This window comes from Amblyomma americanum, chromosome 7 (genome assembly GCF_052857255.1).
Source record: "Amblyomma americanum isolate KBUSLIRL-KWMA chromosome 7, ASM5285725v1, whole genome shotgun sequence".
NCBI classification, from domain to species: Eukaryota; Metazoa; Arthropoda; class Arachnida; order Ixodida; family Ixodidae; genus Amblyomma; species Amblyomma americanum.
In genome coordinates this window covers 16156576-16165346 of record NC_135503.1, presented here as the reverse complement: position 1 = coordinate 16165346, position 8771 = coordinate 16156576, and the positions used below count along the sequence as shown (strand labels likewise).

Genomic DNA, 8771 nt, shown 5'->3' with positions numbered 1-8771 from the left:
CGATTGAAAGTAGTCTACGGGCGTATTGATTTGGTCGGAGGCCGATGCTGGTTGCCCGGGCAACGAGAGCACGGCCGGGCGCAGGCGCACTGTGCCGGCGTGCCTTGGGGGATCGCGGGAAGCTGATCGCGAGCAGCCCCGGCATCTTAGCGCGGGCCCTTTCCTCTAGCTCCGAGAACGGGGGGCCCCCCCGTGATGGAAACTTAGCGGCGGCGGCGCGCTTTTTCCGAGGAAGACCAGCGCGGTTTCCTCGGGACGAGGAGCTGCTAGCTCGCTGGCTGCTGCTGCAGTGTGGGCGACGGTCGCCGATGCGGCGCACGGGCCGGGGAGCGCGCTCCGCTCGGCCCCGTTCGGCTCGATGAGGGCCGCGACCCCAGCACTGTTCCCGGCGACCGACGGCAAGCGAAGGTGAGTCACGCCGCCGGCCTCGGCGGCAGGCCGACGACCGCGCCGCCCGGACGCAGACGAACAGGCGGCTTTCAAGTCGAACACGCGTCCGGCATCCACCGGCGGGAGGCCCGAGATGAAATCGGCGGCGCCGCGGGCACGCGCGCGCAGTCCCCGGTGTCTGCTGCCACGGCCGACGTTTCGTCTGTCATGTTACTCCCGACCGATGCCGAACCGGCCCTGCCAGCAACGTTTCCGCGCGGCGAGTCCCACATTGTACTGCCTAGTCGGTGCGGTAAAGGCGGTCGGTTGCCCTTTATCCGTCTGCTTGTTCAACCGCCGTGGCAGAATATTTCTTCACCGCGCGCGGAGCAACGTTACGCAAAGTAGGCCTAGCGGGTCGCAGCGTACCACGCCGCGAGAGAGCACGTCTGCATGCAGTTCAGTGGCCTGCGCCGCCGGTTCGCCGCCGCAGGGACACCGTCGGGTCGAGGCAGCGGTGGTCAGTGCGACCTTCCGGGCGCCGCAGTCTTGTCGATCTTTTGAAGGAAACTTGTCGGCGAACGGAGGTTTTTGTGAGAAGGCAAATTGTGCGGTATCGACGTCGGTGCTGCCGCGTGTCGCCACTGCGGTCTTTTTCTCTGCCAATGGCTCCGCACCGTAAAACGCACTTGGCGAGACGGCGGCCTTTTTTTTCCGCCGCCGTGCCTTCGCGAGATAGTGGCACATCCCTTCCGATCAGTGAAGACGACAGCCGAGGACCCGAAGTCTCGATTTGGCGGGCACTTCCGGCAAGTCCACGATGTCGAGACTGTTTTGTATGTGGACCGGGTGCACGGAAATGGCGTGAGGCGCTCTGCCGAAACACTTGGCCTTTCTGAGAACGACTTGACCATCGCAGGCTTCCTCGGTTCCGAGTAGCGAGGGGCGGGAGGCACTTCGAAGTGAATCTGTGGTTGCGGCTAGCACTGGGTGTCTGCTCGAGTCGGGAGCCGTCGGTAAGTGGGGGTCTTGGCCGCTGATTAGGCCTAAGCGATGTCACGAGTTGCACACCGGCGCTTGACGTCCGCATCGAAGTTTCTGCGGGAAGTTGCGTTTCTCAGAAGCGAAAGAAGCCAGCGTGTACCGCAACTCCTCGCTTTACATTGTCCTTTCTTCTGCGGGCGAAAATAAAAAAAAACAAGAAAGCGGTAGTTGCGGGCGTCCATTCCATCACTACCCTGCATGTTCTTTATGGATGGATGGAGTACGAACCGGAGGAATGCTTTGGAGTCGCCGTACGCTGGCGTCGTGTTGTAATTTTGTTCGTTTCTTCTGGGCATTTCCCACTGTGAAAAGACGTACATTGGCTAGCATCTGTGGTGCGAGCGAAAAGAGAACGTAAAGCCACATTTGACTGTGCCACGATCAGCAGTGGCAACCAGGCAATCATGCTTGACATGCGTCGACTGGCCATTCGGCTTCCTTCAGTTCATTCGCCAAAGCATGCTTCTAACTTTATCGCTGTGGAACCAAATGATAAAATAAAGGCAGTTCCTCTGGCGGCTGTGGGAAATGCGCGTGGTGCTCTGCTTGCGTTACGGTAAGGTTTCTAAGGTGCTGACTAAAGGGAAGTCTTTCGAAACTCGCGAAGAACGCTAGTTAGCGGATGTACCAGGCTCAACGCTGCTGCATTGCTTGTTGATCACCAGTTAGTAAAAAGCTAATTCTTCAGCGTTTTGATAAGGGTGAAACGCTAACATAAAGCCTCTGTGATGGCACAGAGGATGAGCCGTGTGTGCTGAAATCGCAGGTTCGGTTGCTGGCCGCCGAGGCATGACTTCGATACGGGCGGCTCGCAAACACGTTTGTGTGTTGATAGTGAGCGTACCCAAGTGTGCAGTCGTAAAACGTTACTTGGTTATAATAAACATCTTGAAAAGGTTTCACGGTAACTGAGTGGGTTATTGGCTTTTTACGTGTCGATGCAACTGTTAATTGTGAGACGCGCTATGGTTTGAGGCTCCGGTTTTGCTTTCGACCACCTAGAGCCATAACGATAACTATGCTTGCGAACTGCAAAGTACTGAGGTGCGACAATCAAGATATGAAGGGAAGTGGGTGAATCCTGCCCTTGATGCGAGCCTGATAGGATCGTTGTGTTGCTGGTTTAGTTTGGTTGTGAGGTTTATGGCTCGTGCGTATTGTAGTTATGGACAGTAAACAGTAATGCGCCGTTTGATATTCTTTCTTGCACTGCTGCATTAACTCAAAACGGGCCCGGAGCTGCGCCGTGGTGTTCATTAGGAATTTAATGTTTGTCGCCTGTTAGACAACAAAGTATTGAATTGATATCTGGGTGTTTTTCAGCCTGGGCTCAATAGAGGTGTTAATTACTCGCTGTGGCCAACCTATACCGACCCTTTGTGGACGGTTTAAAACACGTGAAAAATTGGTGCCGAGGTGCCGACGTTTGTTATGTTCATATCTGGAGATTCGAGACATGTGGCGTACAAGGAAATTCTTTTCCCATACAAAATTTGCTGTGTTGGGATCTTTTGCGCGCCTTTCCTATTTACATACGCGTTCAGCCGTATTTTATTACTTTTCCTTTTTCGTCCCTCTTCCATTGGAACGTACCATCTATGACGCCATGACTGACAGTTAAACATGCAGCGTCATTCGCCGGCTCCGTTATAAGCGGTGGTAGCGACTAATGGAAAAGAGGCCCAAGAAAAGATTCGCCGTGACACGCGGCCTCTGATTGCCTTACAGTTCCGTTTAGGTCAAACGAACAGTCCGTATTGCTACAACTGCGGCCGAGTAGAAACAGTGGAGCATATTTTGTTAGTGCCCAGCGTATGCTGAACATCTATGGAATCACTCACTCAAGTGCCTCTAACACTGGACTGTGTATTAGGATTCTTGGCCTGCCATAGGCGGCAGAGAGGCGCTATGAACTTTTTATTTGATTATTTAGATGACATTGGTCTTCTAGACATACTCTAATCCTCCCTCCGTTCAGCACTGTCACTGCGTATGCAGTAAACTTTATCAACCCGTTTCCTACACCTCTTTCATTCCATCTTTCTTTTTCCGAATTCCTTTCCCACGCACAGTAGCAAGAGAGCGCATTTAAACGCCGGCTAAATTCTCTGTTTTTCAATTAAAGAGCTTCTCTCTCTTTCTCTATCTTTGTTTCTGGCTGTCCACGTCTTGCATCCGCGATACATTAGTGGCGCGGCTGAGGTTTTTTCCCTTTATCTCAACCTACTATCTGTTTACTTCTTGCGAAATCGTGCACTTTTTTTCAACCGCTCCTGCCATGAACTCGTTATACGTTTGCAGCAAGTGCGGTGAATGTTCTGTTGACCTTCTGTGAGTTTCGGTACTCCCTGTCCGAAACTGAATGCTGCTAGATGAACTCCAGAGTCCTGTCGTTCTTATATTTACGACTGTTCACCTCTCGGCGACAAATGACTCGTTTGGCCTCTGTCTCGCACGCGCGGAAGTTGAAACATTATCCGCCACAAATGTTTGGATAGATAAAAAAGTAGTACCACCTGTTTGACCTCGGACAACGGAAGGGCTCAAATGTTTTGATAGATAAAAGTAGTAGCAGCTCTTTTGCATCAAGGTACTGTGCAGTCGAGGACAAAAGTTTGTGGGATGCGGATTTGAGGGAAAAAAATATTAGAGCGGCGCGGTCAAGCAGATCAGATCATTGAAATTCATAGAAGCATGAGGAGACCTGCGTGTCTCATTTGCTTAAGAGATCAACGTGCCTGGCTAGCGAGAGAAAGCAATTTTTTTTCTCCATAAATACGCATTCCGCAAACTTTTGCACATATAGGAAAGCAGCCAATATTAATCGAAATCAAAGAAAGCGTAAAAGTGACCGCGTTACAATTTTGTATGGTGTTGATTGGGATGAAAAATTGTCTGGATAATAATTATAGAAGATAATTTTAGAAGTCGGAGGAAAGCCAACCACATGCGTTTGGGGGATTCGAACCCGCTACCTACGCATGTAGGTAGGCCATGCGCTACCTACGCACGGGCTACGGCAGCGGCTGTTTCGTCTTCTACTTTAGAAGGTATTCATATTGTATACAGCCCACCCTCGGGGTACTCACCAGCGCTCAACGCCCCCGCCCGCCTCCCTTTTTTTCGGCTGTAGCGGCGGCCGTCGAACGCGATAGAACGGGAGGGGGGGGGGGGGGGGGGGGGGTAAATTGCGTGAAAGATTTATTTGCTTGTTTCGATGCGGTGACAGCCACCTATACCTAATAGGCATAACTCCAAAGATGTCTTCTTCGCATGCGTTATGTCAGCGCCCTTATACCAACTAAGTTGCTCTCTCACCCTCCTCCACCATTTCTATGATTTCCTTTTACTCATTTTTATTCTACAGGCTCAGGATGTTCTGTGTTGCTTCCCTGTCTTGCATATACCATCAACAAATATTGTCTATGGCGTGGTAGCATTTCGCCCTTAATCACACAACCCTAACCTCGGAAAAGTAAAGCGCTTCGCTAGGAAGCGTTGAAAAATAAATTCCAGGTTAACTTTATATACAATCGTCTTTGGTTGAGTGAGGACAGAAAGATGAGTTTTTTGACAACGCAGTGAACAAGGGAAGGGGGAGACTCAGGTGGCCTAGCCAACATTCCTGAAAGAGGAATTGTCTTCATCTGGGCAGTCCTAGAGAGCTATAACGTCGGTTCATCTAGCATACTACCTTTGAAGCGCGCGTGCTGAAAAGCTACGCTAAATTAGACACAATAGAATAGGTACTATATTGCACTAACTCGTTCAGCACAGCCCATATTGTCTAGTATTTGCTTCAATTTTTTGTGCTCTGACTCTAGGGAGCCTCCGTGTACCGGAGGCTCCCTATTTGACCCTCTATCCCAGCGCCGCAGAAGCTGCCCCCCCCCTCCCCCCCCACCCCCGTCCTCACTGCTACTCCTCCCGTCTACGATATATGCTACATCAACGTTGAGCTCGCTTGGAACATTCACCAGAACGCCGCATGAAAAGTCTGGGCGAAGATATTTGCAGTTTTGTTTCTGTCGGAAGCAGAAACAAAGCTCATAACACATCTTTGAAAATATGAGCAATAAATGAGAAGCAACCACAATAAAGTTTTGTGGCATGGATAAATATCATGGTTTGACACTGCCAAGATTAACGTGACAAATTGGCAAGGGATGCGAACATCGTCTTGGCAAGCAAAAACGTGTGGTAATATGCATAGGAATGTTTCGCTTGTAAATCGCCCGAAAGCGAGCAGCAGTTCAAACACAATGGCTCGAGTGAAAGCAGAAGCGTAGCCGCTACGGTCAACCTCTTCCGCCGCCTTCTCCCACGCTGCAGCTGCGCTTAAAGGGACTATGCAATAAATTAAGTGAGATTACGTAAAGCAGACGAGAGATAGGCATTTCATCACTCGTCACCCCAACGCAAGAATTTTTAAGCTAGCATCAATAACACCGAAGATATAGACGATTAAAAATTACGCTCCTCCTCTCCCCCTCAATCGTACACGCGGGGCACCAGACAAAAATAAAGAAAACAGCTCTGGGACTGGGCCCCGCCTATGGATACGTCATCCGCTGACGTTCCTTTTGCAACTTCCGGTTTTCGCTCCTAGCACCCCAGCATCAGCGTCGGCGGCGTGATTGCGGCGCGCGTCGGGTTTCTTTGCTTGTCGTCTGTTGTAGTTAGCAGTAATGGACCCGGACCTCGAGGCGCGACTGCTCGCTCTTACGGCCGCGATGGGCATCGAGCCCTATGCGTTCACGCCGTACCGGCTGAACGCCAGCGACGACAGTAGCGACCTGGCGAGCCACTGCGAGTGGCTCCGGAACTCCCGACAGAAGGAGGCGGCAGAGGTAAATTGAAACCATATGCGCGAAGGCAATGCCCTGGCTCGCGCTTGCCCGAGAGGGTCGCGCGGCGGCACGAGCAGACGATTTTCACAGCTACCGGAAGTGTGCCCGTGACGTCGTGGCTGCCGTGGCTCCAGCGAATGAGAGCGTGTGGTGGCCTGGCGACGTCATGGGTACAGCGACGTCTTTTTTCACGATTTTAGTTTCAAAATCGGTCACTACGAGCACACCTATCGGCCCGCGAATTAAAAAAAAAACACGGTTTTTAAAAATTCATAATTAATTGCCGGCTCAGTTCCGAAGACTCATACTTGGTGTGAATGCTTCTTAGTATCATTTCTAAGCATTGAAAACATTTACAAGCGACTTTTTTATTCATTGCATAGTCCCTTTAAGAGTGCCAGTGACCTTAGCTGCACCCCCTCTATCGCTCCACCTCGTGCTAACTGCACCTCCTGTGGTGACGCCTCTGCATGATGTGCCTTAAAACCTGCACGATGGCGTTAACAAGGTCTTACCGTGCGCAGAGCGCTGCTAACCATCTAAATACATGCACTGTCCTGCTCTGATATCCTGCTGTAATAGCGACGTCACTTCCGGTAAAGGCATCAAGAGCATCTATTGCCGTAGCTTTTCCAACACAGTGAAATTGGGTGTCCCTGGGAATTATTTTCGCAACCCATTTCTTGCTTCCTGCATTAAGTCACGAAAGATGGAATTACTGTGTCACCGTTGTATAGCGTTAAAACTCGGAACAGGATGTGGGCGATGCTGGTAGCCCTTCTCACTGCACGATTACTTTATGGAGAGGAGGACCGTCCTTGAGTGGCTTTCCCACAGGACCCCACAGTTGTGAAGCATGGTTCGAACTGGAGTTGTACTCAAATCGCAGTGCCGCAAAATGCGTTTGCCTATACGCGAGTCCTTGAGGTAGGCTTCATGGGTGATCCCGCGGACGAACAACCACGCATAATTCGCCATCAATTAGCTTCGGGATTACGAAACTGAGAGGCTATCAGTGCTAGGCACAATGCGGGTCGCCAAGAAGCACGCAGAACCAGCCAGGAGCGCTCTAGGAACCGCTCGCGTCTGGGGAGAAGTCCCCGGATGGTGTGCGAAGCACGCGCGCGCCATTGTACTCGGTAAACAGGTGCTTATTATAAAGATCCCCATGCATTCGCCGGCGCATCCGATAGATTGTACGTAGAGTATTCTCGCCTCGTCCTCAATTCCGGAATCCCCTTAGTCGTTCAGGTTCATCAGGGGAAAGTCTCTCTCTGACTCCTGCGTCCAAGCCATTCTTTTCTTTAGAAAGCTTGCTGGCTTTTTTCAGTTACCTGTTTCACCGGTGTCGTTGAGACACGCGATGTCGCAGAACGATACTATGCAGAAAGCGTTACTGCAATTGCGTAATTCGATACCCCGTTTCGCTAAAATTGTGATGGTATTTTCTAAGGTCTTGCCGGTGTCTGTCTAACAGGTGGCGAATTTCTGAAGTTGGCGTTCGCCTAATACCCGAGCCGCACGGACAAACGTAATGCCACTTGGGCGTAACGCACACACACATTTAATGGAATTAGCCTTACCGCCATTCGCAACCTACTGAGTTCGTCACAACTCATTCGCCCGAGTAATGCGTATACTCTCGTCCCCATTCCACACGCAGAAAAGCATGCATTTTTTTTTTTGCAACAACTTCCTATCCAGTAGCAAATGGTTTATTCATAACTTTCAGTCATATCAGGCACCTCTACTGCATGCATTTTCAATGCGAAAGGCGCCATTTTTGCCGGCACTTCTGACATACTCTGGGCTGGTGTGCTGGCACGCAAGTTCGTGGTTACTTTTTCGACTTGTCAAACGAGAACAGCGTAGTTTTTAATTATTATTATTATTAATTGGTTTTTGGGGAAAGGAAATGGAGCAGTATCTGTCTCATATATTGTTGGACACCTGAACCGCACCGTAAGGGAAGGGATAAGGGAGGGAGTGAAAGAAAGAAAGGAAGAGAGAGGTGCCGTAGTGGAGGGCTCCGGAATAATTTCGACCACCTGGGGATCTTTAACGTGCACTGACATCGCACAGCACACGGGCGCCTTAGCATTTTTCCTCCATAAAAAAGCAGCCGCAAAATAATGTTTACATTACATTAAGCTACATTCCCAAGATATTGTGCTCATTATGGCTGCTTACATTCAGGCAACATTTTTAACTGCTTTGAAGGCGTTTCGTCATCGTGACTTCCGTATAATGATATTAAATCTGGACGCGTAGCACCAACTACGAAAATAATTACGTTAACTAACATAGGGCTTTCATCATTTACTGCCATTTCTTGTGCTTGTGTGGCACGGTTATAAGAACGGTGCGTAACTGGCTCGCGGGCGTTGCCACGGTAACCATGTTAGCTTCGCAGCGTACGACAGTCAAAGCGCTGGCCAATTATAGTCGTGTTCTAATTTGCGAACAGTGCTTGAGAGCTCGACCGGTGTTGCTTTCTCAGCACCGCCA

The 8771-nt window shown here is 50.4% G+C and overlaps 1 protein-coding gene across 1 annotated transcript in view; it reads left to right on the top strand.

The window, feature by feature from the left end:
* Positions 1-134: 134 nt before the first annotated feature.
* sif (guanine nucleotide exchange factor still life) overlaps positions 135-8771 on the top strand; it is a 207839-nt gene continuing 199202 nt past the window's right edge. The window contains exon 1 of the mRNA XM_077631283.1: positions 135-408. The gene's annotated coding sequence lies outside the window, so the exon portion shown is untranslated. The remainder of the gene's footprint in view (positions 409-8771) is intronic.